Here is a 13,368-nt window from a genome sequence, read left to right as displayed (position 1 = left end):
AGGACTCTCTTAGGACCAGGTCACATGTTGGTATAAGCCTCTGTGGTCGGTTCATGAGTTATCCGAGTCTTTTAGCGCATTTCCGTCATTCGCCTAAAAGTTGACCGTAACGGCCTTTTAAAATTAAAACAAGTATTTCGGACACGTGAACGGACCAAAACCTTGCTTGTTAAATTATAAGCATGTCCCTAAAGTTTCACGTCAATCCGAGGTCTAGAATGAGAGTTATGCTAAAAGGCGCACTTTTAAGAAAGTTTTGTAATTAACGGCGCAATTAGCATAACGCCCATCTAACCCAAGTTTTCGTCACCAAAACTTTTACCCACTGTGGTAAAATAATATTTTGGGAATTTTAAAGATTTTTAATAATTTTTACCTTGCTCATAACCTGCGGTTATGGCTACGGTTCGGTAAATACCGAATATGCCCTTTTTGGCCAAAACAGGAGTTCTACAAGGTCTTTTGACCCGATTCCAGTTGCTACTGGTTTTAAATAATAAATAAAGTATTTTAAGCTTTATAAGCTGTTCGGGAAACTCAGATTTCCTGTAGAACTCGAAAATCCCTTTTAAAGTCTTTAAAATGACCGAAAAGCCCCTACGGGGCATAATATAAACTTAAACTCGTTACGGGCATTACGGAAGGTATCCTACTGATACCAAAATACTTTTAAGGCATATTGACTTAGGAAATAAGCGTACGACTCTTATGGTTAACCGTTTCGCCTATTTGCGCACACGGTACGGCCCACGGAACTAGTTTTCGTGCAATAGCCGATACGGGTCAAATTATATTATTTGAACCCCAAAATCCAGAGTATGAACTATAAACCCATATAAAACAAGTCTCTGAACTTGTGAGGTCCAAATCATACTCCATTCTCGGTTTTCGCCTTTTCGTGCGAATTAACCATATCTATATATCGGAATCAACCGGTTTAAGCTACGGCTACTATAAGGACCGTTAGGATTCTAAGAGGTTAATTAAAACCTTCGTTCCAGATTAGGAGCCCCAGTAAAAGCTATCAGTGACTTGATCTAAATTAAGGATTAATACTTGCAAAGGTAAATACTTTTGACTTATTTCCCCTATATGGGCTTGGGTTACGGTATATTAATACCGCTTGATTGAGCATTATATAATTCCATCGCTTAGGTGGTTAATTGATTAAATATGATTGGCTCATTTAAACAGTTTTGTTGCTTATAAGCCTTTGGGGGGTTTAATGACCGTTGTCCCGGATATCCTCGGCATCATTTTACGGAATGGCCACGACCATCGACATCCCGGTGTAGGCGTACACCCGGTATAAAGTGTCGACATTAAAACTAAAAGACGTAGCCGTTGGTTTCTGTACTACGGTTTTACGCAAACGTGGTGTGTCTATAAATCTTTAACCCGGCACGACCCGGGCTACTGAACGCATAAAAGAACATGTAAAACGTTCACGAGATCATTATGAATTTTCCCAAGTTATAAAAGAGTTTGTGCCTTGTGCATTCAAATCAATTTTAATAAACATTTTCAAATGTGTCAGTTGAATGTATTTACCAGTGTAAACTGACGTATTTTCCCCAAAAAGATTAAGTGCAGGTACCTAAACGTAATTGGCTGGTATTAGCTCCCTAGCGTCGGGATAAGCCTCGCAAGCTTGATTGCAGTATCTAATGGAACAATACTTTATCTGTAATTACGATCCGCTGTGGATATTCAACTTCTGTAATACATTTTGATATTACAATCAGAGGTTGAAATTATATATTTAAATTATGCTTCCGCTGTGCATTATATAATTGTGTGGTTTGACTATATTGTTGCCAACATCGTCACGGTAATCCCCCACCGGGCCCACCGGTGTCACACGTGGAAATCGGGGTGTGACAAAAAGGTCATTCAAAGAAGACGTACCGGCCTCTACATTGCCATCATTGCGAGTCTTCCCCAGCGCCAATAGTAAATACCCTTCCACGTGCTCCGTTCCCACCATTGTTCCCATTGTTGCCGCTCTCAGTATTGTTGTTGTTGCCAGCATTCTGATTGAGCTGAGGGCAATCCCTCTTAAAATGACCCTCATCACCACACTGAAAGCACCCCTTTTGATTTCCCTGGTTCTGTTGAGACTGTTGCCCTTGCTGTCTCTGATTCGACTGTGTCTGCTGCTGCTGTTTTGGCTGAGGGGCCCTACAATCCTTGGCCTCATGGCCTATCTTGTCGCACCTACGACAAACCCGATCACACTGCCCATAATGATGAAACCCACATTTGCTACACTGAGGCTTCTTTCCTGCATAAGACCTCTGATTTTGATTCACTGAGGATGATTGGCTAAAGCTGCGAGTACTGCCCGTGTCTGTCTTCTTTTGGGGCTGAATCGAGTTGGACGCTTTGTCCATATCACCCCACTTGCGTTTGCCATCAGTGACAGGAGTAGTGGCTGTAGTGGCGGCAGTAGTAGCTTTAGAAATACGCGGTGGCAGTGAGTCGCTTTCCACCTCCTGATCAATAATCTTGTGAGTCAACCGGACAATCTGGGTTAGGTTATTGAGGTTTGCAGCAGTAACCAGCCCCTTCACTCGTGGAGGTAACCCCTTGATGAATAACTCGATCCTTCGTGACATAGGTCGAGACAAATTTGGACACAAATCAGCCAGCTCATACGATCGCTTCACATACGCTTCAACCTCAGACCCCACCAGTTTCAGATCGTAGTACTCGTTCTCTAGCTTCTGTATCTCGTCACGAGGACAGTATTCCTCCCTCATTAATTCCTTGAAGTCGTCCCAAGTAGTAGCGTTTGCTGCATCAATACCCAGCAGCTGAACCTGGGCATTCCACCAGGTTAAGGCACCATCCTCAAGCGTGCCTGTCGCATACTTCACGCGGTCCCCCACGGGACAGTTGCACATAGCGAATACTGACTCAGCTTTCTCGAACCACCTCAACAGTCCCACAGCCCCTTCCGTCCCGCTGAAGGTCTGTGGCTTGCAATCCATAAACATTTTGAACGTACAGGCAGGCTGGTTGTTTGGGTGCGCTGGGTGAAAGAAAATACGACACAAGAGTAAGAGTTGGGTTCACGATACAGGATTAAAAGTATTTGGTACAGTTCATACCAGCTTGGTAGGCTGCCAGAGCCTCAGCCACACGTGTGTTTATCAGATTTGTTAACTCAGCCTGAGTCATGTTGATGCTACCGCGACCGTGTCCTCGTCCACTCATGGTTCTATATTAGGGGAAGGAAACGAATTTAGGAGTCGATAACGAGGAAAGTATTCAGGTTTATCACGTTAAGAACGATTAACTACCATATTCATGCACAAACAGGGAAGAACCCCTCTTACACTCGTTAAGCCTCATTGGGATTTGCATGCACCACGCGTTATTATTATGTGTGCACCCATGATAATAAGGCGGTTTGCATGCTCCTCTCGATGCTTCTTAACTTATGTTTGAAGTTTCTCCCACTCCAATCAACACAAAATAAGCACTACCAACAAGATTAAAATTTACTAGATACAAGTGTTATGTTGCACTAACAATGTGTCATGATGCCTACCATGTCGTATCGTGCATGCTATATATATATAGTTACGTTTACTAGGCATATAAAGCATAAGCTAAGGAGGAACGAACCTTGCAGTCTGAAGCTGAGTGTCATGGTCATCGTTTGGATCAATTCGGTTATAGTCTGGTTTTATGAAAACGTTTTTAAAACCGAGTTCTCTATAACCAGTGGCTCTGATACCAAACTGTCACACCCCCAAATTACCACCTAGGGCGTGTCCCTAATGGAGGTGAAACGATTCAACAAAGAGCCACCAATCATATCAAACACAAGTTATAATGAAATACCAAATTAAAAGAAATGTATTGTTTGAAAGTTAAACCAAAACCAAAGTACTGAGCGGAAGCATAAAAGTTTGAATGTATAATGTATCAAAACCAAATCAAAGAAACTGTTTATTAAGACCACAACCACTCCATCAGCATCAGACAGCAAGCTCCCAAGTTCCTTCAATAATCACCTACAAGCATGTAAACAAGTGTGTCAGACTACGCTGGTGAGTTCAAGGTTTGTGTTTGTTTACCAAGTTGTGTTACCGATCAAGTGAGCAAAACAGTTTACAAAATGATATGTTGTTTGTTGTTAAGATGTTTGATGTTTCGATGTTGTTATTACTTGAGTACCGAATGGCCATATGATATGTGATTGCCAACCCCAATGCCTCTATCAAAGCATTGGTCATGTTTTAAGGTAATTAGTTCACGCCCGTTCCCCTTGAACGTCGTGAGGGTGCCAAACCTAATAGCGCTATCAACTAATAACCCCCGTTGCCCTACAAGCAACGTGCCGGTAGATGTAGTGGTCTTACAGTGATAGAAAAACAGAGTACAATAACCAACATCCCGTTACCCATGCATTCCTCATCGGAACGTTACCCGTTAACCCTTCACTGGGATCCATGCTTGAGAAAAGAGCAATGAACTCACCTTAGGTTTGCTCGGTTAGACAAATTACTTGATAAATAAGTTCAATACTCACGACCTAGATGAGTATTTGGTAGTGGTCAGTTTTACAGTTTGATTAAACATAAATCACCACAATGATTGTCACGTATGGCACGTATAACAGTTAAGCAACATTTCAACAAGAACAATGATTACGCGCACAGTTGGTCCGATAGCACACAGTATCGAGTAGCTCAATCAAGTTACAAAGTTCGAATAAAAAAAAACAATTCCCAATCCGCTTATCCAACCCTAACCGGATTACCCTTACACTATACAACCGATCCGGATGGCCCAAGTCCATCCGGTTAATATATAATCCATACATCCTATTATTTACTAAAGCGTTTGCTATAAAGTAACCCATGAAATAAACGGTTCGGCCCACAAGAATTTATATACCCGCTAACACATATGCAATTGATACAATCATGCAACCTACTGTTGTTCATTAATGAAGAACCAAATCATTACATGAGACAAACATATCATGCACTCCATCTTAAGACAAAACATTAACATCACATCTAATTAATAAATCTAGTGCTAGTAACCCTCACTGAACATGGCTGCAATTTGATTATTACACCCAAACTATGTTTGATAACTTCAAGAGTATATGATACGACCAAACAACCATAACAATCATCACAAATTTTGGTGCACTTAATCACTACCAATGATAATAATTAATTATCAGATTTCACAAATTAGAAAACTACCCTAGATAATCATGCACTAACATCCCTAAATTCTATATTTTGTATAACCAAACTAACAACCCAATGGTGACCCGGCCCAAAAAAAACCACCCACCCTCATTGATTTATATGAATCATACAGTAAAGATAAACTCGCAATGCACTCTCATCGATCAATCATCAACATGTTTAATCTTCTATCAAGTGCAACTTAATTATTATACTTAACAATAATGGCCGACAACCAACTGTTGTTACATAACATGCAGGCATTCAATCACATGGTTTATTCTATTGTTTCATTTAGATTCACCGCCACCCTCATTGGACCATAGTTCGGCCCAACCCTTGCATGACAACACAGCCCCTAAACCTTTATCAAACACTTTTATTTAACTTGATGCACCGATTATTCAACCAAGATAAATAGGTGTTGACTAGTATGACACCCTCACATGGCCGCCATTTACTAGTTACAATTCAATCACTATTAGATGTCATATGGCCATGTGCCTTCAATTATATTGGACCGAATAGTCCCACTAATATATTGAATTCCTAGCATATCACATAGTTAATCTAACTCAAGTTCCTTATTTTCTTTAATCCCAACAAGCATAGCAAATAACACACACACAAATTAAACAATAATGAATACTGACCAGGAAGCTTGTTCGACTGCAACGATGTTGCCTCGAATGGGGGAAAATCTTCTGCTGCCGTAGGTAGGCTTGAGAGAGAGAGAGATATGGAGTTTGTTATAGTTTTAAACTAGATTGAATTTGATTTAGATTACAATTCGCATAAGTGAAGGATTTAGAAGCTAGGCCCGCTTAACTAGAGGAGCCGGTTGGGCTTAAGTTTGCTTATGTAGATTTAGGTAGGTTTGCTTTTGGGCTTCTTAGTTTGGGCCGCACTAGTTAAGGTAACAAAAGAAAGGGGAAAGCGGCCCACTAGCCAACAGTTAACTCACATGGTTCGAAGGGAAGTCCCGCTTGGTTTGGGCCTCGGTTCAATTAACTTGACCTACATATATCTAAGGCCCACAATACTAATAGTGACACTCGTTTACGTTAGGGCTTAACAAATAGCGAGTGACAAGCATCCACAGTAGACGAACACAAGAATAACTAAGGAAAAAAAAAACAGAATCATGAGACTAAGATACTAACCATTCAAGTCCGGGTTGTCACAAAACAGAACAGAAAAAAAACTTACAAATGTTTGAGAATCATACGCAAGCCAAACAGTGGAGAACTGGCCCCATCCGAGCTTCCGTTGAGCGATGTATCACCTATTCGAACCGTTCCTGTACGAGGTGATTCATTATGGATGGTTACACAATATGCGATAGTCGCACACCGACTTCATGAGACCAATGTTCTTTATGTCTCGATATTCATAAATAAATTATTAACGTTTAGGCCACGTGTTGAGTGGGTTTGTGTATTAGCCACGTATTGAGTGGGTTTTCTTCTCTGTACAGAGGGTTTCTTTAACCCTTTTCACGTCTCTTCATGCTCTCTCTTCGATCTCTCTGTATCTCACCCTTTCTTCTTCACTAACAATTTAACAAAGTAAACCAAAACATGCTTGGTCAATTTCATTTATTGACGTAAAAAAATCCGTTAACAGTAATGTAATAAGACCATATTCTGTTACTAACAATCACAAACCGTCTTCGGCAAGCAATTTACTTTACTCAAGTAATCACATAAGCAATTAGATGAAAAACTCTCATGTTAACCAACCTATATAAAGTGGTCAAAAGACTCTAATATCAGCAACCTATAGAGCTCATCTAAATTTTCACATAAACAGACGACTCACATTAATTTCAAACACTTAGAACCAAAAGTTGAAACTTTTTCAAATGTCATGAACCTAATTCTCATCATCCATATGGAATTGGATTAGAAGACTAAACATCCCATTACCTACTAATAAACCTTTAAAATTGAATCACAACAAAAACCATAGATTATTGCAGCCTATTTCAAGATAATTAAACTATTAATTTTCATTCCAAATATAATCAAACATGGGAAAGCAAACATAAGTATCGTCAAACAAACATTTTCATCCCAAACCCTGTTCCTCCTATAACCACCTGAAGGTAACAAATTTATGAAATTAAGAATCCTAGAACACAAAATTAATGAAAAAAGTTTAAAAAGTAAGAACCCTAGATCACAAAATTAATGAACACAAACACAAAATAGCAAACAAACGACTAACCTGGTTGTAATGAAGACATGTAGTCTCGTCGGCCGTCTTGCCTTCGTCGGATCTCAAGGATACAACTGTCACAGTTGATTGACTCCTCACGCCACTGGAACGGTGGCTGTCTACTGCAACAAACACCACAACCGTCCTCTGTTTTCGTCATTTGGGTTAACTGAGCACACCGCCATCCCCGACGTCTTCTAATCTATACCGTCGACGAAGTGCGTATCCAGGGTGGCACGTCGCTGGGGACATCGTCTTGAAGCCAGATCGGCTGTGGGATATGGTAACCGGCCGGAACCCTAGCTCCAGTTTCCGCCGCCACCTACGGTCGACCTCGTACACCACCTGGACCATGGGAATAGAACCACCGTCGGTGCGCCGCCGTGAATCCACCGTAAGGATTGGTGGCCGGCACCTAACTCTGTCTCTCTTTACCGTTCCTAGTGTCTCTTCCTTATTCAAAGGAGATGGCCTAGTTTGTTGGTGAAATACCGAAGCTAACCCTTTGTACTGTTCAAAACATTAGGTTATTAATATATAGGAGAATTCTAAAGGAAACTTATAAAAATATTATCTTCTAATTATAATAAAGTTAGTTATACCAAATCTTAACTAATATAAGTTATCTAATAATATTAACTAGCAATAATACCTGCGCGTGTTGCGACGCGGGTACATCGCAGACTTCAAATGGATTAGTCCAAACATTATGTGATGTGTTAACCATATGAAAAGGTGCATTTCGACATATCATAGAAAATGTAACGGGTATAACGGAAAAGATGACATGTATAATCAAAAGAAATTAATTAGAACTTTTGAAAAAAAAAAAGGAAAACAAAACCACAATTTGACTCCACTCGTTTCGAAACAAAATTAACGAAACATTCATAAAATAAGTATGGAAACATATTATATTTGACCTCACTCATTTCTCAAAAAAAGTTTACATTTAAACATACACCAACTTGAATTTAAACCCGCACGTAAAAATAGTCTTTTTAAACAAAAACGTATTATATTTGATCTGACTCATATTCAGAAAAAAAAAGTTTATGTTGAATAGAGCATATCAAATTCATACCGATACGTGCATAAAAATATGCACGTAAAAATAGTTTTTTTTTTTTTTAATTTAAGGTGGTATAGGGTTAAACTCGAAACAAATTATGTTTAGTAAAAATTTTAACAGGCTAAACACGTTTGTAAAATCGTGCACCACCAACAACAAAAGAGCTCGTAATATAAAATAAATAAAAAAAGAAAAAATAATTGAATGAAAAACAGACGTAAAATCGTTGAATCACGCACACCCGTTGCGGCGTGTTAATGCGAAGAAATTAGACCGAAACGTAATACGTAGAAAGAAAAAAATAAGTCGATTTAGGACCCATGCATTGGAAACGAACTTGCCAAATGGAGAATAATAGATGCGTTGCATCGAGCATTTCAAACGGGAAAAACAGACAAAAAACGTTTAACCACACACACGTTGCGGTGTGTCGACTCTCAAAATTTTGAAAGAAATGTAAAACGAAAAACCTGTGAAAGATTAAAAGTATAGGGGAACAAAGTTGAAAATAAAAAAGTGTTGGGGTTAAATTGCAAAACATAAAAGTCTTTTGGTTAAAAATAAAAAAAATCAATGAGGTTAAAATGAAAAGATAAAAACCTTTGGATGAAAAATGAAAAATCAATTTTTTTTGAAAGACTCCCCATATGGTACAACAACATAATGCAACAAAATGTTGCTTATTTATATCATGAAAATATAAGTTATCTAATAATATTGTAATTGTAATGTAAATTAAAATAATACATTTTTATACTATGAATGTACATATATCATATTTCGTAAATATTAAACTAATACACATATTAATTATACAACTAAACCTATTATGTGATTTAAACCCTTACCACTTTAGAAGGAACTATGTACATTACTTTACTTGATACTAGATTCTAGTAAGCCAAAATCCCTTTGGTATATCCATATTACTTGCATGTTATAGATTCTAGTAAAGCCAAAATCCCTTTGGTATATTCATATTACTTACATGTTAAACTTCTACAAATAAAAACTCAAATGTAAATTGTGTTAAAAAAATAGTACGTAAAAATGCTCTTTTAATAGAATCGGCCAACAAGGAACATGTTGGAAACTTAATTATAAAGCCATGTGGACGATATTTGATAAGAATTTCTTAATTATTATAACATATACTGTTTACATCGAGATAGTTGGTAAACGGGCAACAAGCTGCGCCGCTACCCCTTTTTGAATAGCTAATTTAAAATGTTTGTAAGTGATGTTACATTTGTGTGGACGATATATAACTAATTTAAAGTGTTTGTAAGTGACGTTACATTAAAAAGATATTTAAAACATCTTTTGAATAAATATTTAGTACATTAAATATAAACATACAGTATACTTACGTACATTGCCTATGCAAGTATGTATATGTTACATCGGGTAAAGCTAATAAGAAACTCCCATTCGTGAGAAAACTAAAAAATGCATATCGTTTGTAGTACACTGCATACGTATATCTTACTACATATAAGTGGTATAGTATAGAGTTTTTTAGTTTTTCGAACCATTAGCTTTCTGATAATCGCCCCCTCTATACGTTTAGGCTGTTAAGATAGTTGACGATGGATAACTAATGGATGCTTCACTCATTTAATGAAATTAAAACGAATAATTAAAAATATATGATGGGTCATAATTAGTTGTCAAGTCAATATCCAACACCATTAATCAACACCTTGTTTTATTTAATATATACTAGGGAGAAAGCCCGTGCGATGCACGACATGCATAATAGCTATTGTTTGTTCATGATAAGACGTTTGACAATGCTTGACAAACTAACCTGCGAGATGACTACTAACCCGAGCAGCGCGTTATTTAATTATATTAGTAAACAGAGTATTCCATGCTTAAGTATAACGATCCGACTTGAAACATCTATCGCCAGCTTGTCCTAAAAGTTTCTGTACAGGGGAAGAATATAATTTAACCTATGAACCGTTTACTCCGGGGGACCCGCTGGGTTCAGGTTGTTAAAAGTTTCTTTGTACCAGAGCATTACGTCGGAGTCGACAATTTACACCATTCTGCTCGTTCTCTGTTAATGTTAGTTCATCAATCGTTTTATTCTACACTCTTCACTAACCTAAATTTGAAAAATAGTTACGACTTTTCGTGTCAAAGTTCCCCTTTCAAATGTAGAAACTAATATAGTTGATGCTATAATTGTTCCATTTTCTAGTTCTTTTATATGGATAATCAAAGCTACTACAAAAGTTGTACTCTTTTCTATCCCAAAACACATGTGCATGTTATTCAGATGTCTGAATAGAGATCCACACATACAAAAAGAAGGCTCGAACAACAGCTTTCGTATATGTTTTAAGTTCTTGCAAGAACGGCTTGTTTTACATGTCCGGACATGTGAAGGCCATCTTCGTGCATTGGCCTTGATCCTAACATGTGTCGCTAAAACATCAAAGCCGTTGTAAACAAACCAAACATCCAACAAACCGTGAGTACATCTATAAACAATAATAGTGAGTATATCTATATACAAATCAAACATCCAACAAACCGTTGGTGAACCTTTTGATAGAAAGTTCCTTTATTTTTATCTGTTAATACATATATAAAATAACTAATAGAGTAGGAGAACCGTTTAACTCGCTCTATCATAACACCTTCTTTAAGCTCTCAGACTCCTAAATAATCACACATTTAGATCGCTCATATTGCATTACTAATGTAGAATGTTTGTTTTTTCCAATTGAAGAAGTTTGCTAGACAAACTATTAATCCCTTTAATAGTTAATCCACATCTCGCAAGACTTTAGATTTATACACAAATCGTGTACCTTTCACGACACTACTTACCAATACGACTGAGAAGAGACTGTGTTATGAGAGACCATTTTGTGGGCCCATCCATATGTTTTCACCAGCTCAAGGACTTTTTCATCCTCCTACAGCGAAAATAATAATAATAATAATAATAATAATAATAATAATAATAAAAAGAGACCATAAAAGCTGTTTTGATCAAACGTGTCAAAGAGTAGGAGGGGATGTGGTGAAAACCTCATGAGTCTATGGACCTTTAATAAGTTCTGAATTAAGAACCTTTTTCCAGCGATGCAGACATTGGACTTCAGATCTATCAGAAAAATACACAGCTGCAAACACCAACTTTTATAATTGATTTAAAAAAAAACATTCATGTAAAGCCCATGAATTCCAATCCCATATAAAGCATAAGAAAACCAATAAGCTGGTGAGAGAAACAAAAAGAAATTACGTTGTATAAATATGTAGGGACCAAAGTCTCATATGGATCACTGAGAATAATCACTCTATGAAGATTAATTATTGGAAATTTCAATAGCAGTAACTATATGAAACCAAACAATTGAAATCATATAAACATTGAAATTTAAAATCAAAATGATTCAATAAGACGGGCACTATTGCCTTTTTTGTTAGACTTGAACCCGTACCACTTTAATAAGAATAAAAACACGTGATACCACTAACCCAAGACGCCATCGGCTTTTTTTAGTTATCTAATATACTTTAATGATTGGCATTTGTTTACTTATTGATATACACGGCTCCTTATAACTTATCATTTCTCTCATTATATATGTGAGAATGACATGTGAGACAGAACCTTTTATTTATGTGCGGGTATAACTGAACCGAACTTAACTATGGATTGGGAGTGGCTGGGGGAGTTCTTGAAGGGAATAGTGAAGCCTGCGGCCTCCACCGCGGTGGTCAGGGCCGGCTCAACCATTTTGGTGGCCTAAGGCGAAGTAAAAGCTTGTGGCCTTTTTAGTCACGTCGTCTACAGGGTATGTTTAGCCAATCCCGAATAAAAAATACTAAAAATGGAAAAAATTCGTACCAGCCATTCCTTGTGGCCTTGAAACCCCTCGGTTTTAAGGTTTTAACTAACTATACGATAATTTATCAAAACTACTGTCTGTAGAGTAATTAGGAAAACAAACCTTGATGAAAAACACCGGCTGTGTGCTGGGAATTGCGTGTGGTTTCCCAAATAGAGTTCAAAGCAGGTTCGGTTTGAACCAGATCAGGAACATTGTTAGGCACAAAACGTATTTGATGTTGCCCATCTGCAAATACAAAAGCATAATAAGTTATAAAAGAACTGAGAATAAGTTATGATAAGAAATTGGCTCCTGAATAATTTGAATACCATAAAATGATGAAGATTGACTTCTTTAGTTAAAGTGGATAGTTTCTTTTTCTTTTTGTGGCTTTCGGCGACGGGCATTGTGGTCAGAAAGCCTCTGGGGACAGCTCCACTTCTTCCCATCAAATTCTGACAGCCTATGAAATCTTTAACAGTCATTGGAAAGCACAATTGTGTTGTTTTAGAACTGGTTGAAACGGGCCGGGTCAGGTTGACCAACAAACATTTGTACCCATCGTAACAAATATGAATACATTAATAAGCTACCTTTTACAAATAAACAATGTAGGACTGTAAACACTTTTAAATTACACTTTAGCTAACTTTTAATAACCAATTCGCTTTTATCTTAAATTATTTGATTTGACCCGTTACATATGAATACAAAAACATAGTTGTTAGTGGGGGTTTTCAGTAAAATGTAGCCTCTGTTACCAGCATGAGTCAGCATACGGTTCGACCATAACACATGGATGCAATATAAAGGTTCTTTGACCATTTTTCATGCAGAATGAACATACAAACAAAATTCTTCATAAAAAAAGTAAAAAAAAATCCCAGCAATTACGGGTTTTACTATTACGGTTCTACCTTCACGTGGGTACTCGGGAAGGCGGATGTTCTCAAGGTTTCTTGTGTCTCGTCCATTATTTTACGCCTTGGGGTACTCAAAA

The 13,368-nt window shown here is 37.6% G+C and overlaps 1 long non-coding RNA gene across 1 annotated transcript; it reads right to left on the bottom strand.

Moving 5' to 3' along the window:
- Window positions 1–11,356: 11,356 nt before the first annotated feature.
- On the bottom strand, window positions 11,357–12,718 carry LOC110903344. Its single transcript, XR_004876261.1, has 4 exons — window positions 12,698–12,718; window positions 12,386–12,614; window positions 11,560–11,654; window positions 11,357–11,444 (listed from the first exon to the last, which is right to left on the bottom strand). It is a non-coding gene; the product is annotated as an uncharacterized LOC110903344 (long non-coding RNA).
- Window positions 12,719–13,368: the final 650 nt, after the last annotated feature.

This window comes from Helianthus annuus, chromosome 13, assembly GCF_002127325.2.
Source record: "Helianthus annuus cultivar XRQ/B chromosome 13, HanXRQr2.0-SUNRISE, whole genome shotgun sequence".
NCBI classification, from domain to species: Eukaryota; Viridiplantae; Streptophyta; class Magnoliopsida; order Asterales; family Asteraceae; genus Helianthus; species Helianthus annuus.
Note: the sequence above shows the minus strand (reverse complement) of the source record. Positions and strands in the feature narration are given on the sequence as shown.